The following is a 19,489-nucleotide window of genomic DNA, read 5'->3' as shown; positions in this document are numbered from 1 at the left end:
TGGGCTAAGCAGCTGAAGGCAATTCTTCTATTAATTGCATTGGAAACAGCTTGGTAAGCCATTGGAGAGAAAAAAATGATGCCACCCTATCACACTACACACTTAAAACATTTTGATTCCACTTTATCTGCCATGGCAACATGCTATGAGATCCTGGTGTTTGTAGTGTGGCGAGACATTAGAACTCTCTGGGTGAGAACTCTATATACCCTTTCTGAATTTCAGATCACAGGATTTCAGGATGGAGCTGTGGCAGTTAAAGTACGATATAGTTATAATGCTTAATGTGAAAGGACTAATGTTCTGGGAAAGATAATGTGCCTCCATTCTATGGCTGTGGCATTTCCAACTTACGGTGACACTAAGGCAAACCGGTTACAGGGTTTTCTTGGCAAGATTTGTTCAGAGAGGTTTTTGCTTTTGCCTCCCTCTGAGGCTGAAAAACTGACTTGCCCAAGGTCACCCACTGGTTTTCTGTGACTGAACAGGGATTCAAACTTTGGTCTGTAGAGTCCTAGTCCTGTGTTCAAATCACCACACCACTCTGGTTTTCTGCTTCCATTCTACCCGGTAATTTACCTGAAATACCATCGTTCATACTCACAGCTCCCTCCACTCACTGCCATGTCAACAGCTTGCCATTTCAACCCATTTTCAGGGTCATCTTTGCCATTTACCAGATTGAGATAACCATGCCAGGTGGGAGATATTGCCAATTGGCTGCAGCAGTCTTCCTTTTTTGTCTTCTGTATAGAACACAGAGACATGTGTGCTTTAAGTCCTCTCCGGTACCCCCTAAATTTACCCTGTTGCCCTTAGGTACACCATGAATTGGAGCACCGCTAATGAAGCGAGATTCAGCTGCCATTTCATTTACATTCTGTACATGGAACTGGGAGGGAGCAGTCAAATGTTGTAGGTCAGTCTTGGCCACTGGTAGCAACGAAGCAGGAAAACCCACAGTCATTTATGAATGGGGGAACACATTTACAGTTCATAGGTGAGAAACAAGGATGCTAGGATATTACTTACATTATGATGATACCTAGGTTTGAGACCAGTATAACTGTCATGACTACAATCTATTTAAAATATATCCTTCTTTTAAAGTTTCTTCCAGTGGATTTCTAAACAGTGCACAGCACAGTTCCTAATGTTTTCACATTTACATTTCCTTAGAATTTGCCCCTACCTTCAAAAGTCCCATTTCCTTGCAGTTTTATCATCTCTTTTTATTCCTGAGCAAGGAGCTGTTTGAATTGCCCAAGGGTTCAATGTCGTGGTGTTTTATTGAGCTGATTAGTTTTTTAGTTGGCTAATAAGCAGAGTCAAGCTTACACAATCCAGAAGCTTTGTTAGGTGAAGGGTGCAGTTTTGGGCCTACGGAGCGGTTTGCCCCAGCATGTGAGAAACGATTTCTCAAGCAGATGGCAACAAAGCAGCACAACTTAATTAACTTTCTTCTTTCCGTCAAAGCACTAGAAATGGCCAAAGAAATAGGGCCTTTTAGAAACAAATGAGGTCTTGGCTATATCCCCCATTTGTCTTTTCAAGCAGAACTATATTGATAAAGGAATATTGAGAATCATTGTGTTTATTGAGACTCAAATTTCGATCACTCGCAGTTGACTGTAGTCCTCATGAAGTCATGTAATTAATCGAGGCAGATTCTTTACATGAATTGTGTGTGGCAGAATCTGATCTTTAGAAATGGGAAACTATACCTTGAGAGGGACCAAAATGACATAAAAGGATGGGAAGGTTTTTGTAGATTGTGGTTGTCTTCATAAAAACAATTTTTTTTCATCTGGAAACAAATCAAATGCTTAGGGGTGATTTTTGCGCAAATTCTCAGTTTTACCGACAGATTTTTATTTATATTTCTAAATCTGGACATTTTCCAAACGTTTGGGCTCCTTACCTCTTCCCCATTTGTTCTGCTCTTCCTAGGTCTCTTATGTAGATTGCTTTAGAAACTGGGGTCCAAGTTAATTGCTTTTACTAGAGGGGGAGCAGGTTTTATAATGACTGATGGGATGATTGATTTGTACTTCACATTTCTTACCAAACGTTTTAATTTTTTAAAAAAATATTGTGTAACCATCATATTAAAAAAGAAAGAAAGAAAAGGAAACAAAAAAGTATTTAAAAATAATAACCTGACAGATAAATTGAATGCATAGCAAAACAACATTCATCCATCAACTTGTGGGAAAATATTCAATTATTCGGATAACATCCAAATATGTGTCCATGCAAAGTAGTTGTCTAGTTTTGCCAGACTGAAAACTCGAGAGGCTTTTAATGCTTTGGTAGAAGAGGGAATTTCATCTGGTGTTGCTTGTCAAACAATCAGGCAACAAGCAACATTTGGCTTATTTTCTAGACAACTGTTAAAGGCAGAAGAATCTCCTCCAGTTTTCACTCTGGAAGCCCCATTGATGTTCATATGGCACACAATACTGAAAGAGTTATGAGGTTCTCATTCCAATAAATAATAGACGGTGGCATTTCTTTTGCAAGTGCTGCAGTTTCAGTCCTTTAGGCACTGAAAGGGTGTGGAGGGCATCTATTTCTGTTGATGAAAAGTTAGTATCCAAGATGCAAGCCAAAAGCTTAGGAGCACATACCAATCTGCACCATTCAAAGATTGCTCCAAAACAGAACTGATTCAACAGGATATTTCTGCTCAAGGAAAACATTGTTGAGCAACAAGAGAGCATATGTTTAAAGCTGCTGCCACACTGCAGAAATAAAGTAGTTTGACACCACTTTAACTTTCATGCTATGGAACTTTGGGGATTATAGTTTGATGGGGCACCAGGTGTCTGTTACAGGAAAGGCTAAATAAATTACAAATTCCAGAATTCCATAGCATTCAGCCATGGACGTTAGAGTGGTGTCAAACTGCTTGATTTCTGCAGTATGGCAGCAGCCTAAGAGATGCATTAAGAGAATTACAGGTTTAAAAAAAAGGGACACAAGGCAGTTGACAATAAACTAAAAACAAAACAGAAGCCTAAGGCATATATTAGATCAATTAAAACCAGAGCTTGAAAATAACATGCTACAATGCTGTTACTTGTAATCTGTTAGTTTATTATGTAATATATGCGTAATAGTTTTCATGGGGACAGCCTGTGTTTGTTCTAGCATAACAACAACAACAGCAGCAACAACAACAAGAGCTTTGTGACATCTTTAAGATTAATAGATGCAAAGGGATCTAATAGCATTTTTAAAAGTAACTCAAAGGTGCTACAAAACTCCTATGCATACTGATTTTACAGACTAACATGGATATTCATTCTAACTTGACCTTTTAAAAGTACATTTGAGCCTCAGGTATATATAGACAGTATGCACATTTACAGGGGTTGAGATAGAGTGAAACAAGACAGAACATTGTATTATTATGCTTTTTTATAAAATTTAAAGGGGTTCTTAGCATAAACATGCTGGAAATAAGATAATTCCAGTGACAAGCATTTACTAATCAATACATTTGCTAAGCATTTTATTACCTCTGAATGGTTAAAGTAATTAGTTCTGTTTTCAAGAAAGTGCTTTCTTTTTCTTTTTCTTTTTACAAAGTATTGTAACAACTGGTTCTATTTTGTATAAGGCCTATAGGGCAAAACAGCTTGCCCCTGAGAAACCCAGATTGGGACTGTGGCAACCGCATGCCGCAGCCCCAATCCACCTTTTTGCTGACCGAAAAAGGAGTGGCAAACAGCTGCCTCTTTTTGCACCAGCAAAAGGCTGGCTTTTCCAACCCACCATGGTGGAAAGCTGGCTTTAAGGCACTTTGGTGGTGTGCGGTGTATAAACTCCACACTGCCGGGATGCCTGGAAGCTGGCCCCATGTAAATGGCCGGGCGACTTGGAGTCGGCTTCTGGGCGTCTTGGGGGCATGTGTCGTCTGCACACCACGTCCCCAAGCTAGCTAGAAGCCAGCTTTTTATGCCAGCCTGTTTCTCCCCTATGTTTATCATGTATTTCTAAAACCCTGCTTTTTTACAGAGGGAATCAATTTGGGGTGGGGGGATTTTTTTGGCTATATTTCTATTTTTATGATTCTATTTTTAAAATAAAAAGTCATGACACAAAAGGAGAAAGGAATGGCAGCAAAGAAGAAGATCAAGTCCAGCAGATACTGCTGGTTCTTCTCTCCCTCTAATTACAGGACAGTGGCAGTTGGAATGAAGAGAGGGCTTTTCATCCACCTCAGAAGCTAGGCATGGTGGAACTGTGCCTGCCATGTCTTCTCTCCTTCCAAAGCGAAGGTGGTAGCAGTTAAGATGAAGGGAGGGCCTGTCACCCACTTTTGGGGCTAGGTATGGTGGAGCTGTGCCTATCTCTCCTTCTCTACACCTGAGGCTAGGTTTTCTTCTTATCCATTTTTTTTCACTATCCAGATCGGTGTTTGAAGCTCAACATGTCCAAGACTTGTCTTTCTTCTTATCTTTCCGCCTAAGTCCACCCTTCAATACTCTTTTCTGTTTCTGTTGACGACATCTATTCGACCGGTCCAGGAAGCTCTGCAGTCTTGGCTTCATTTTTTATTCTTCTCTGTCATGTATCCCCCAGATCCAGGTCACAGCCAAGGCCTGTTGATTCTTTCTCTACAGTATTGCTAAAATCTGTCCATTTCTCTTGACCTCTACTGCCAAGATTCTGGTCCATGCCCTGGTGGTCTCGCAACTAGATTATTGTAACCTCCTCCTGGCAGTTCCTCTCTCTCACCTCTGTCCTTTAATTTCAGTCAAGCATTCAGCTGCATGCATTATTACATCCACCGCTTTGACCATGTTTCTCCTCTATTATAGTCCCTTCACTGGCTCCCCTTCCCCTTTCGTATTCAGTATAAGCTTCTGTTGTTGATTTTTAAAGCCCTGCATGGGCTAGCCCCTCCTTATTTATCTGAACTTCTTTCTCCTCACATTCCCACTCGGGCCCTCCGTTCTGGTAGTCAAGGTCTGCTGTCCCAGCCTAGGATTCGTCCCTTTTCACTTGCTGCCCCTCACTTCTGGAACCTCCTTCCCCCACAAGCAAGGGTCATCACTTCTTTGACCAGTTTCAAAACTGAGTTGAAGACTATATTGTTCAGGGAAGCATTCCCAGGCATTGTGTGACTGTTTATCTGATTGTTATCTGATATTTGATTTTATATTTAATATTTCATGTTTTTAATTTGTTGCCTGCTTATTTTATCTAATTCTATCTTGTATTATTATCTATTGTTTTTTATGTATTTTGTTATTATCCTGTAGAATGTACACCATTGGCAGGTTTTATTTTTATCAATTTTACTGATTGTATGTACAGTGCTGTGTAAATCTACAGAACTATATAAATAAAGCATAATAATAATAATCAGGAATATCATAGCTTGGACAATTCTAGCTTTAGTGCTTTGTTGTACAGTATATCTTTACAGATATACAACATTTTTTTTTTTTTTGCAGAACCTTCTAGAAAATGACAGCCTTTTCATCCTTTCCCCTATTGCTGTTTCCTAGCTGGCCTACAAGATGCCTCTTTCTTCTACAACCACTCCCTGTTTCATTAGGGTTCTATCTGTCTAGAAAGAAGCTTGTTCTGGACTTTGGACAAGGCACTTCAATCTTGGACTCTCCAAGCCAATTTGGGGCATCTGGAAGCACTAAGCAACATTCCCATCAGAAGGCCAGCAGTCTCTACTTCAGAGAGTTTTGAATGCAGTCAACAGAAACCTCTTCTCTCTGCTCATTCTCACCTTTTTGCTCTTTACTCAAGGTTCCAGGATTTATTTCTTTGACGGAAGGAAAGGAAGTCCAGTTTGTCCTCCAAATGCAGAAAAGTGTGTGATGCACACTGTTTAATTAAAACAAAGGCATCCCAAATGCTCTTGGGTGCATACACTTGTCAGGAAATCTTTATTAGGATATTTATTCTGGTTGTATCACAGATTGTTTATATTACATTTCTCCTGTTCTGTTTACTGTTCCAAGAGATTTTTTAAAAAGGAAAAAAAAAGAAAGACAAGGCAAGAAAAACTTTTAGTTGGTAGAATTGAAAGTGGAAGAGGTTGAGACAGGCAGCACAAGGCAAAACATCTGTCTTGTGCCTCCAATATGTGTGTGGAGCATAATGCTTTTATGTGCTTCTAATTACTCATGTGTGGGAGTTTTGTCAAAAAGGCAGGGGGTGTGGTTCTTTTTGTTCCTCTGCGTCTTCTTGCGGTCTCAATGTTTAAATGGGACACAAATGTGGTTTATAGTGCATGGCGCGATGCAGTTAGGGAAAATTGGACATTACAAGAGCAACACAAGCGAGCAAGGAGAGAGTGTGTGTGAACAGTGTGTTCCTGTTTGATGCGCGCGGGGGGGGGGGGGAGGGGAATCAACCAGGCTAACTTAACAGGATAATAATCAACACACCCAAAGGCCTGTATGTAGCAATGGCTCCCTTCCATGTGGTCCTAAAAATATACACACTGCTGAAAGATGGGGCTGCGGTAGATCGGAGATAGTACTGTTCTTAAGACAGATGAGGCTGAAGTGTGACATGGCTCAAGGGAACCAAAGAAAGTGCTACATATTTTTAAACACAGCAATGGCATCCATACAGAGATGAACATCTCCCTTATGTTTTGCTCCATCAGACATTGGCAAAAGACCTCTTGGCCAAGGCAACGTTAAAACAGCAGAAAGCTCAACCAATGTACTTCTGCTGCCACAACCAACATCAGAGAAGGAAACATTCACCTGGTATATATTTCTCCTGACTAGCTCTTCAATACCGAGGTTCTCAGGTTATCTCTGAACCAAGATAATATGGGGATGGTGGTGGATGGCTTGGAAATTGCCACCTTTCCTATGGTTTGTAGGGGCTGATAGTCTACATAAATTTAAATTAGGCTTTAAGTTAGGTATCAAAATTTCCTGGGTTGCCCTGATGGCTAGGACAGGGTCAGTGCAGAGTTGCCTCTGGGATTCTCCTGCTTCTTCTATCTGTTTTTAAAAACATCACACATGCTAATTCTCTGTATATGCTTATTTATTTTATTTATTTATTTAAATATCCTGTCCTTTGTATATGGATCTCAGGGCGGCATACAATTAAACCAGCCTGACCAATTCAAAACTGTGTAAGCAATTAAAAAAATATTTTAAAAGATAAATATTAAACCATTTAACAACTTTAAAAAGACAGATTGAAGGTGGTTCAAATAATTTAAAATTATTTAAAACAATGTGCATGTGAAGATTTGTTTAAAGTGAATTTTCAGGGAACAATCATATTTTTCTGGGCGTCAGAATAATATCATCATTGGTGCCACTTGAGTCTCTGAGGGGAAGGTTTTCCATAAATTGGGTGCCACGGCAGAGAAGTCTTCCTCCCATATCTTCCCTTTGCATATTCCCCTGCCTGATGGGATACAGAAGAGGACTCTTCCTTCAGAACTCAGTTCCAGTGCACATACATATATGGAAAAGCACTCCTTCAAGCGTCAATTGATTCCTCAACTGGTTCTTTGTTTTCAGAAGGCTGAGGAATTGCATTTTGACTCCATTGCATTTCTGCTATGGACTTCCACTGAATGACATTGTCTACAATTTAATGCAAGGTGTCATTTATATGTAAACTCAACTCTGTCTCTGATCCAAGATAGCAAACCAGTATCTGGCTTCAGTAGTGGTCTCAACTGGAACTAATAAGTGGAAGCTCAACCCAGGCAAGATCAAGTGCTGGTGCTGGTGGTGGGTGGATTGGTGGAGCTCATGCTATGATGGGCGGGATTGCTCTCAGTTGTGATGCTCTCCATTATTTCAGTAAACCAAAATAGCCATAACCTTTTTTTTGATGCAAGTATATAAAATTTGGAAACATTGATTGTGATCGTATATACATATTTATGTGTAGCAGATGCATGTATAGAGTTATGTGTATGTTTGTGGGATGATCTGGTGTGCTAAGGAGTTCACTTACATAACCTCTGAGAAAGCAGAGGTACTTGTGCAACAATGTTTACACTAGCATTTTACACTAACAGTTTTTACTCCAGCAAGATCCTGGTCACAGTAGACCCCTTTGAAGGGATTAATGCTTCAAAACTGCAGAGAATAGGTCCAGGTTTGTATGCTAGTCACTTTTAACCTTTGACATAGTAAAAATGATAACTTCTCCCCCTCCATAAATGTACATAAAATTTAGATACATGATAGCCCCTGCATAGAGGATTAGCCTGGGCAATTCCAAACTTCTCACTCCTAGTTTTTTTGTGCTATCCATTTTAAATTTGCTTTAATATGTTTGAAACTTTCTGATGCATTTTTCTGCACCATGTTCATATCTGTGATGTTTGTATATGCCTTGCACATTGACATTTACTTGGTGTGTGTAACACACAGAAACAGATTGGCAGGTGGGCACAAGAGAAAAGACACAAACACTAAACAGCGAAGATTGAAATCATATCCAAACCTAACCTTAATTAAAAAGGTAGAGAATAGGATGGATGTAGGGCAGGGAGATAAAGGAAGTGTCACTCTCCTGAATTGTGGCCATTGATAGAATCAAGGACTGTTGAGGGATCTCAAGGACCATCTAGTTCAGCTCTTTGCTTGTGCAGTAACTCACCACTGAAGCACAGTGGCAGTTGGCCATCTCACCCCTCTTTAAAAATCACCAATGAAACTTCCTGAGGGGTCATTCACACATTTTTTTTTTTTAGCATGATAATAATAATAATAATAATAATAAATTTTATTTATACCCCGCCCTTCCAAGAAATGATCAGGGCGGCTTACAGAATTATAAAAACATTACAATACAGATAAAATTCAATCAGCAATTAAAACCATTATTACAAAACAGGAACAGGAAAACGATAAGTAAAAAATACATCTAACAGGGGCAGTAGAAAAATGCAGAAACAATCATCAATCCAGGGTCAAGGAAACAGAAAGGGGCAGGAAAAACAGACAAACAATTTAAGGTGGGAAGGCCAGCCGGAATAGATATGTTTTCAGCTGTTTTTTAAAAACATCTAACGAGGCGGTGGAGCGAAGCTCTGCAGGGAGCTTATTCCAAAGTACCGGGGCAGCAGTGGTAAAAGCCCTCTGTGAGGTCCGAGTCAAATTAGACCTAGGGACCTCCAACAATTTGGTCCCAGATGTTCTGAGTGTGCGGGGTGGATTGTGTGGGGAGAGGCGGTCCTCCAAGTACCCTGGGCCCAAGCCATTTAGGGCTTTATAGGTCAAAACCAACACCTTGTATTGAGCCCGGAAGCGAATAGGCAGCCAGTGAAGATCTTTTAAAATAGGTGTTATATGGTCCGACCTGGAACTACCAGCGACCAATCTGGCTGCCATATTCTGCACTAATTGCAGCTTCCGAGTTTGGTACAAGGGTTGCCCCATGTAGAGCGCATTGCAGAAATCCAATCGAGAGGTTACCAAAGCATGTACAACAGATTCTAGGTCCTTTCGGTCCAGGTAGGGACGCAGCTGGCGTATCAGCCGAAGCTGATAACAGGCACTCCTGACCGTCGCATCCACCTGAGAAGTCAGCTGGAGCGACGAATCAAGGAGTACTCCCAAGCTGCGCACCGAGTCCTTCAGGGGGAGCGTGACCCCGTTCAGGGCCGGGTGACAAATCTCACCACCAGGAACCGGGGAGCCTATCACCAGTACTTCCGTTTTCCCTGGATTCACACTGAGTTTGTTCTCCCTCATCCAGCCCATTACTGACGCCAAGCAGGCATCTAGAGGAGAGATGCCAACCTTAGTTACTGCATCAGTCGGAGACATAGAGAAAATTATCTGGGTGTCATCAGCGTACTGATAACACCGCGCCCCATGTCTCCGGATGATCTCTCCCAGCGGCTTCATGTAAATGTTGAATAGCATAGGGGACAAAATCGCTCCCTGAGGGACACCAGATGTCAGGGCCCTCCTATCGGAGCGACAGTCCCCCAGCTCCACCATCTGGGATCTGCCCGAGAGGTAGGAACGGAACCACTGCAAAGCAGTGCCCCCAATTCCCAACTCCCTCAGGCGTCCCAGAAGGATACCATGGTCAATGGTATCGAAGGCCGCTGAGATGTCCAAAAGCACTAACAGGGACACGCTCCCCCTGTCCATGCCCAGACGGAGATCATCAACTAAGGCGACCATGGCAGTCTCAACTCCATAGCCCGCCCGGAAGCCAGTTTGAAATGGGTCCAGAAAATCGGTGTCGTCCAAGATCGACTGAAGCTGGAGGGCGACTGCTCTCTCGATCACCTTCCCTAAAAAAGGTAGCAGCGAGATTGGTCTATAATTATTATGAAGCAGGGGGTCTAAGGAGGGCTTCTTTAGCAGGGGTTTAACCACTGCTGATTTTAATTTAGATGGAAACTGGCCCTCACTTAGAGATGTATTAATTATGTGGTGCAACATTAGTCGCACCACATCTCCCCCCTGAGCTGCCAACCATGAGGGACAGGGATCAAGAGAGCAAGTCGTCCTCCTAACACTTCGGAGGATCTTGTCCACTTCATCGGTACTAACAAACTCAAAGTGATCCAGTACAACAGGGACCGCGGACGCTTCGGACACCTCTCCTATAGGATCTGCACAAAAACTGGCGTCGAGATCAGCCCTTACCCGAGAGATTTTATCCGCAAAGAAGTTGTTAAAATCGTCGCAGCAGGCTTTTGATGGTTCCAAGATAGGGCTCAGAGTGGGAGGGAGCCGAATTAGCTCCCTCACAACCCTGAACAGCTCTGCCGGACGCGACTCTGCGGACGCAATACGTGCAGCATAGAAGGAGTTCTTTGCTGCACGTATTGCCACTCCATAAGCTCTTAAATGAGAGCGAAGGAGTGTCCTGTCAGACAAGCGCTGATGTCTTCGCCATTTGTGCTCTAGTCGTTGCGCGACCCGCTTCCTTACCCTGAGATCTTCCGTATACCAGGGTTGTTTATTGGAAGCAGGCCGGAAAGGACGCTTGAGAGCAATGCTGTGTATAGCCCTAGAGAGATTAGTATCCCAGATGTCAACTAGGGCATCAACAGAATCGCCGTCAGAGCCAGTCGTATATCCCTCTAGGGCTTCTTGGAACCTTATGGGTTCCATCAGCCTTCGAGGGTGGACCATCCTAATAGGTCCGCCACCCCCGGGAGGGTTAATGGTAGGAGCCTTGATTCTAGCCTCAACCAGGAAGTGATCCGTCCATGGCAAGGGAGAGACATTAGAGATCTCAACCCACGGAGCCTCCATGTCCGTACTGAAGATCACATCAAGAGTATTACCGGCACAATGAGTTGGCCCTGAGACTAATTGAGACAGGCCCATGGCTGCCATGGTAGTCATGAACTCCCGAGCCGCACCTGTTGGAATATCACTGGCCTCGAAAGGGATGTTGAGGTCCCCCAGGACAAGAAGCCTAGGGGATTCCAACACCAGTTCCGAGACCAGCTGTGTCAGCTCGGCCAGGGAGTCTGTTAGCGCACGGGGTGGCCGATAGACCAACAAAATCCCCAGACTGTCTCTGGCCTTCAGGGACAGGTAAATACATTCGATGTGATCTGTTTTCCGGACTGGGATCCTGGTTAAGGAAAGAGTGTTTTTATGGACCAAGGCAACACCGCCCCCCCGCCCACCTAACCTGATCTGGTCCTTAACTGAGTACCCGGCTGGAAGGGCCTGGGCCCACACTGCCTCATTCTCAGGCCCCAGCCAGGTCTCAGTAATGCACGCCAGGTCACAGTTTTTATCTTGCAACAGATCATAAATGATGTGGGTCTTATTTTTTATAGACCTGGCGTTGCATAGGAGCAGAAACAGGGTTTGTGGTACGACTGGGCTGACCCTCAGGCCTCTTTGGTTAGGAAAGTGGAAGGAAGGAGAGATAGGTATCACACATCGATCTCCCCTTCCAACTGAACACCTATCCACAGTCCTACCGCCATACCTCCCCTTACCCCGCACAACCTCAATAGGGGCTCCCATTACAAATGCATCCGCCGCCACAGTTGGCCTCCCATATCCCATTCCCACCCCACAACCGACAAAATCTAATAATAACAATAAAACCCCGCAGCAACAAAGGAAGACAGCAGAAGTTGTCATTCCTAATACACTAACTAATCCAAAAATTACCCCAAGTTATAAAAACCCAGCTCGAACCATAACAAACAGGCGAGCAAATAGATTCCTGTCCCTTCTAAGAAAGGAGTGCCAGCCCTTCGCCAAGGGAGAGAAAAAAAAAAAAAACTCCCTTCAGGTGCTGCGGGGCAAGGAGTCCTCCTGGCACGGGGGCGCGCCCAGCTGGTCTGTGGCGGCGGCGGCGTCCTTGGGTTGGGAGTCCGGCGGGCCGGCTTTTATGGAGAGAGCCGCTCCCACCGGCTCTGCTCCTCCCTCCCTTCAGGTGCCGCGGGGCAAGGAGTCCTCCTGGCACGGGGGCGCGCCCAGCTGGTCTGTGGCGGTGGCGGCGTCCTCGGGTTGGGAGTCCGGCGGGCCGGCTTTTATGGAGAGAGCCGCTCCCACCGGCTCTGCTCCTCCCTCCCTTCAGGTGCCGCGGGGCAAGGAGTCCTCCTGGCACGGGGGCGCGCCCAGCTGGTCTGTGGCGGCGGCGGCGTCCTCGGGTTGGGAGTCCGGCGGGCCGGCTTTTATGGAGAGAGCCGCTCCCACCGGCTCTGCTCCTCCCTCCCTTCAGGTGCCGCGGGGCAAGGAGTCCTCCTGGCACGGGGGCGCGCCCAGCTGGTCTGTGGCGGCGGCGGCGTCCTCGGGTTGGGAGTCCGGCGGGCCGGCTTTTATGGAGAGAGCCGCTCCCACCGGCTCTGCTCCTCCCTCCCTTCAGGTGCCGCGGGGCAAGGAGTCCTCCTGGCACGGGGGCGCGCCCAGCTGGTCTGTGGCGGCGGCGGCGTCACATCGAATCATCTTACTCACACATTCTGGGTTTGTTATTCACACTATGGAACCCCATTAATCCACATTAATGTGCACCTCTGCTAGTTCGAATAAAGATGGAATGCATTTGGAACCCCATTTTTTAGTATGTAGAGTATTGTCCTGGGTCTATTCTCATCAGTTATTCACACCACAGATGATGCAGATCTTTTTTTAAAAACTCGGGGGAAACTCTGATATTGATAATCCCAGATTAAGTAGGGCTTTTGGCATACTTACTTGGGTGCATTCAGGATGCGTGTGAAAGATGGCGATTTAACCTGGATACATCCTGGATTATTTTCACAGTGTGAATAACCCCTAAAATAGCCTATTCCATTCTGAAATGGCTCCCACCATCAGGATGTTCTTCCTACTGTTAATTCAAAATCTTTTTTATTGTAATTTGAACCCACTGCTTCAATCCTCTTGTGCAGCAGAAAACAATAAAGAGTTTCTCTGACTTTCTTTACCTTTCCTCATTCTCCACTTTCCCTTTAAAAATATTATCAGAACTATAAAGTTAAACATAACGTAGATCTATATATATATTTAGTAGTTATCACACAATTAATTTTTGTATACAAAGCCAAATCAAACAACAAAATGTATCTGGTGTATTAAAATCATGTACAAGCTTACAATCTTTGGCATCTTTATGTGTTCATAATCTTAGTCCAACTATTCACACTGTATTGATTATATCTTTTTAGAAACTGAAGGAATCTGTTATGGTCAAGTTCTCTATGCTGTCTCTGCTTTCTCAAATGTCCCTTAGTCAATTGCCTGAATGCACACACAAAATTCAACAACCCCACTTCTTTGGCTATCGTTTGGTGAAGAAAACTGCAAATTTTCCTGCCCTAGGGCATGCATGTTTTCACTGTACTGGATTATATTGTTTCATTCCACTAGTCTCTTCCACTTACTTAAAATGGTTCACAAAACATTTGATTAATGTACAGTAATTCAAAACACACGCGACTGGATGTCACACGCAGTTTTACTCTTTCTGGATTTTTCAGCAGTTTATCTTGCTTCCCCTCCCCTTCCAAATACTGGAACCTTTGGTGTTTTTTTTAAGTACAAATGTCATCCAGGATTTTATTTATTTTATATAAAATGACAAGAGAAATGCTTGCTTTGACCAGCTCAGCAAAGAGCTGGAAGACAAAATGGATTTCGACAAAGTGAGATGCCAGAGCTCAAGCTGAACCTTTGTAGTTGGTCCCTGCACCCTTTGCCCTACAAAGCCCAGATCTGGGAAGGATGTGGTTTCTTAGCAGGGTGTACAGCAATGAGAGATCTGCACCAACCCATAGCCAAAGAAACAAGAGGAAAATCCCCAAAGATGCCAAAGAAGAACAATGTTCTTTAATGAAATTCCCTGTTGCTCTTCCAGATTTACCATGGAGTAGAGAAGAGACAGAATAAACTGTTCTCTCTGGAAAGAGTTTCAAAAGGAAAGCAGGGAACTTTTGTAATAGATCAGACCATTAAAAAACAAAACAGAAACAGATTTCTTCAGTACCTTTGGATCAGTTCTAGTCATATTCAATAGGGTCAGAAATACACTCTGTACATGATCAGAGGAAGAAGCTCTTAATTATGAATTAGTAGGCTGTTGCCCACAGACTCTGAAACTCCTTCTGCAAGGCTCACCTGATCCCCTCATTCCAAAAGTGTCTAAGGACCTCATCTGCACTGCAGAAATAATGCAGTTTGACACCATTTTAACTACCACGGCTCAATGCTATGGAATTCTGGGATGTGTAGTTTTGCAAGATATTTAGCCTTCTCTGTCAGAGACTCTGGTGCCATGCTGTTGTTATGTGCCTTTAAATATGCTGTATTTTGTCCTGTTGATTTCATTATTTCTGGATATTTGTTCATTTCATTATTGTGGAGTCGAAGGCTTTCGTGGCCGGCATCCATAGTTTTTTGTGGGGTTTTCAGGCTATGTGGCCATGTTCTAGAATAGTTTCTTCCTGACATTTCGCCAGCATCTGTGGCTGGCATCTTCAGAGAATGCTTGCCTGGAAAGGAGTTGGGTATGTATATACTGTGTGACCCTGGGAAGGCAGGAGTGACAATACACATGCAAATCACTCCTGCCTTCCCAGGGTCACACAGTATATACATATCCAACTCCTTTCCAGGCAAGCATTCTCTGAAGATGCCTGGCAAAATGTCAGGAAGAAACTCTTCTAGAACATGGCCACATAGTCCGAAAACCCAATTTCATTATTGTTTTTGTGTGTATGAGCAATGTTGTGTAGAGCTTCAACAAATTAATTTAGGGGATCATATTTCCCAGTATCCTATTAACACCATTGGTCATGCTTACTGGGGGGTTCTGGAAGAGGTAAGCCTCTGAAAAGTACCACAACCATGCTGTGTGTTCTGTGCATGTTCTGGCTGTTGTGAGTGCCCACAACATTTAATAATAATATGGGATACAAACACTCTAAAATAAATCATTTGTGGCTGGCAATATAAAGGTGGTTATAACTGAGCACAGTCTGGCATGTAGAAAGATGAAGATGAACCATAAGTCCTTTCTCACTGTAAGATTTTATGAGTCCATTCTCCTTTCAAGGCTATGTAAATATTTTAATGGTAAAGTGAAAATAAATTCATTTGAGATATGGTGCTGGAGAAGAGTGCTGAGGATCCTGTGGACAGCCAAAAAGACAAACAAATGGGTCCGAGAACATATCAAGCCAAGATGACAAAACTGAGGCTGCCTTACTTTGGACACATCATGAGAAGGCACAACTCATTGGAAAAAAACAATAATCATAATAAAAGTGGAGGGAAGTAGAAAGAGAAGAAGGCCGCATGCTAGATGGATAGACTCTTATTAGTGAGATCATGGGTATGAGTTTGCAGGACCTAAGCAGAGTAGTGGAGGACAGGGAGTTTTGGAGATGTCTCATCCACTGGGTCACCATGAGTCAAAATCAACTCAAGGACAGTTAACAACAACAACAAAGTGAAAATGCTCTAAATTGGCCTATCTCTGTTGTTCTTTTATGGCCAGTAACCAGAAGACCAGGAGCCTATTAAGTTGTCCAATACAGAAGAGACCTTAAGCCAGTCATTATCTCTAAGTCTGGAGAAACTCCAAGATAAATAATTGCACCAAGGCAATGTGCGTGCAACATGTTTGGAACATTATTGTAACAGGGTCAAACTCTTCAGTACTCACCAGTAGGACAACCCTAACCTCAGGGGATCAGCTACATGCATGAGTAAATAGGAAAGAGTAGCTCAGCATTCTTTTCAAATTTCTTTTGCTGAAGACAGAAAGAATCCTTCCTTTGGTCTTTGTTTGTGTCACCAGTGGTTCAGACTAGTATAACAGATCCTTCAATCCAGAACCCTGATGGAAATTTGGACCATCTAAGTCATAAATTAATATTGATTGATTTTGGCCATCAGATAAGGTTTTTATCTGTATCTTGTTTGATGACTATGTAAAGCGCCGTGTAAAACTTACTGTGTTATATAAATAATATTCAATAATAATAATAATACTTCAATTTTGGAATGGACCAGAAAGAAGGATAACAGACCAGAGAGTAGACTTGCCATTTGGTGTCTACTATACAAAATGCAGATACTAGCAAGCAATTTGTCTTTGTAAGAAGTTGTGTCTGTTGAAAATCCCAACATGTAGCAGACATGTTGTTAGAACATTTCTCTTAATGCTTTCTCGAAGTGCTCAATCTTATAAATTTATACAATCCATACAAGCAAAATCGAAGGCGAATTGGTTAGATACATGGTGCGTGTGTGTGTATATATGTGTCTGTGTGTGTGAGTTTAAGAATCAGCTGATTCTCCAGAAGGCTTGGCAGGATTTTGTTTGAGTTCTGTGTCTCTTCATGGCTTCCTGCACCACAAAATTGAAATGTGGTCAATTGTTTGTTTTCATAATTTCCAGCCTCCAGTTCTTTTGCATTCAATTGGAGTCATTTTTATTAGAGTAAAGTTAGGCTGCCTTCCAGAAAATGATAGCTATTTTGCCCACAAGAAACTCTGAGAAGATGACATGCTTATTAAACCAGTTTTGTTTGTGTTCTACTTGAGGAATCTGATTTCTAGTTCTCTCTAAGGATGAACTGAGAGCACATATGATGTTCACAGTGGCTACACTCACATGAAAAACTAAACTATTGTTTATTGTTATGAGGACGGCATACAGCAAATTTTGCACTTACATGCCTTTTGTATGGCTACAAAATTCAGACATTAATCTTAATTATGTTTAGTGGGAACAAGCCAACATCAAACCATAGATTATGATGTTGGCTTGTTTATAAACTATAATTAAGATTAGCTACAGTTTATAGTTCAAATGTCATACTAAACTGTTTTAATATAAAACAGAACTATATTTATTTCTGTTTTATACAAATTATTTTTTCATCTGTAGGAAATTTCATGCGGGCTTTTGAGCACAGGTGTTTTTCCTTGAAAAACATTTGTGTGATTTTTAAGCAAAAAAAATACACATTTTAAAGCTTTTTAATTGAAGAAAACATTTTCCATCTTTTTTCCCAATTATACATATTTTTGTGTGCATTTCATCCAATAGGTTCCTTTTGTGTGTGTACTTTTTCATATGTTTGCGTTTTTTGTCTGTGGACTATACATTCCATCCTCCATAACTATTGCCCATGTTGGTCAGGAGTGTTAGGTATTGTAGTCCAAAATATCTGAAGGGTACCGGTTCCCCCACTTCTGGTATGAACACTGGGTTGGTTCCTGAGAATGCAAAAGCTTTGATCCTAAATCTGCTCAAGGTTCCAATATTCCCACTTGCATTTTTCCAGATCCTTGTTGCTTGTTGTTTTCATGCCTTGACAACAGTCTTATTGCAAAAGACATAAGAGTCAAATCCGAACCATGTGTTACTGGAATGCAGCTATTTAGGGCAGGATAGATGCTCTCATAAACAAAAGGCATACCTTCTACCACCTCCCTTTGTGAGCTTTCCATATAGTTGAATGTTCAGTGAACCAAAGGGAAGGGAAACAAATTTCAAAAAGCAGCAAAAGAGCTGATTGATACAATCTACAAAGCTTTAGGTTTGAGAGGGGAGCTACAGTATAAATACCAAATCCAAAACCTTTATTGGTAGAATTCAAAGATATAGCCATGCTAGTCTGAAGAATCAGTATGTAGAGAGATCTTGTAGCACCTTTGGGACTCACTGAAAGAAAGAAGTTGGCAGCATGTGAAGTAGACTTAAGTCTACAAAAGCCTTTATTGGTTTATGTGTTGATTTAGTCAGGTCCTTCTTTGACTACAGATTTGTTGTCGTTAACTACCCTTGAGTCGATCTTGACTCATGGTGACCCTATGGATGAAACATATCCAAGACCCTCTGTTCTCCACTGCTCTACTTAATTCCTGCAACCCCATAAAACCCGTGACCTCCTTAATAGAGTCCATCCATCTGCCATGTGGCCTTCCTCTCTTCTCTCCACCTTTCCCAGCATTATTGTCTTTTCCAATGATTCCTGTCTTCTCATGATGTATCTGAAGTACAACAATCTCAGTTTGGTCATCTTTGCTTCCAGGGAGGGTTTTGGCTTGATCTACACTAGGACCCATTTGTTTGTCCTTTTGGCTGTCCATGGGAACCTCAGCACTCTTCTCCAGCCCCATGCCTCAAATGAATAGATTTTCTTCCTATCTTTTTTAACTGTTCAGCTCTCATGTCCATACATGGTAATAGGGAATACAATGGTAATAGGGAATAACTGAGAGAAATTCAAATTAATCTTTTTGAACTAGTATTTTTAAGAAGGATATAGATAAATTGGAGCAGATTCAGGGAGGGATCACAAGGATGTCACAAGTAGGCATGCTTGAAGAACAAAACGTATAAGGAAAGGTTGAAGGAGATGGGCATCTTCAGCTTGTTGAAACAAAGACTGAGGAGTGACATGATTGCTGTCTTTAAATATCTAAATGGTTGTCATAGAGAGGAGGGTGCAGATATCACTTCAGTGTTCTCTGTTGCTCCACAAGGTAGAACCATGTCTAATAGTTTAAAGGTTTTTTTGCATGTTGTGTGCCTTCAAGTCATTTCTGACTTATGGTGACCCTAAGGTAAACTTATCATGGGATTTTCTTGACAAGATTTGTTCAGAGAAGGTCTGCCATTGTCTTCCCTTGAGGCAGAGAGAATGTGACTTGCCCAAGGTCACCTGATAAGTTTACATAGGCGGGATACAGACGGGCAAAAAGGGGTGTATTCATGACGTCATGAAGGTAGAGCCTTCAGACGGCCCTTACCTGAATGCCGCCATGAACACGCCCCCCGCACGCCCCAAGCGGGAAGAAGCGGCATTAAAAAAGTGCTGCTTTTTTCCGCTTCTTTTTGATTTGCGGCGTACGTGCGCAGCTCCGTATGTAAGCTGCTGCACCGGTACGCCCGAATTGCTACGTCGCAAATATAAGTTGCCCGTTTAAAAGCTCCGTGTCAGCTGCGTCGCATAATGGGTCGGGGTCCGGGACATGCGTGGTTTGCAGTCAAGCTTTAATTGCAGCGT

The sequence above is a fragment of the Sceloporus occidentalis genome, unplaced genomic scaffold, assembly GCF_023333645.1.
Source record: "Sceloporus occidentalis isolate IW3139 unplaced genomic scaffold, rSceOcc1.0.p SCAF_1, whole genome shotgun sequence".
Lineage (NCBI taxonomy): Eukaryota > Metazoa > Chordata > Lepidosauria > Squamata > Phrynosomatidae > Sceloporus > Sceloporus occidentalis.
This window is presented reverse-complemented; position numbering follows the sequence as displayed.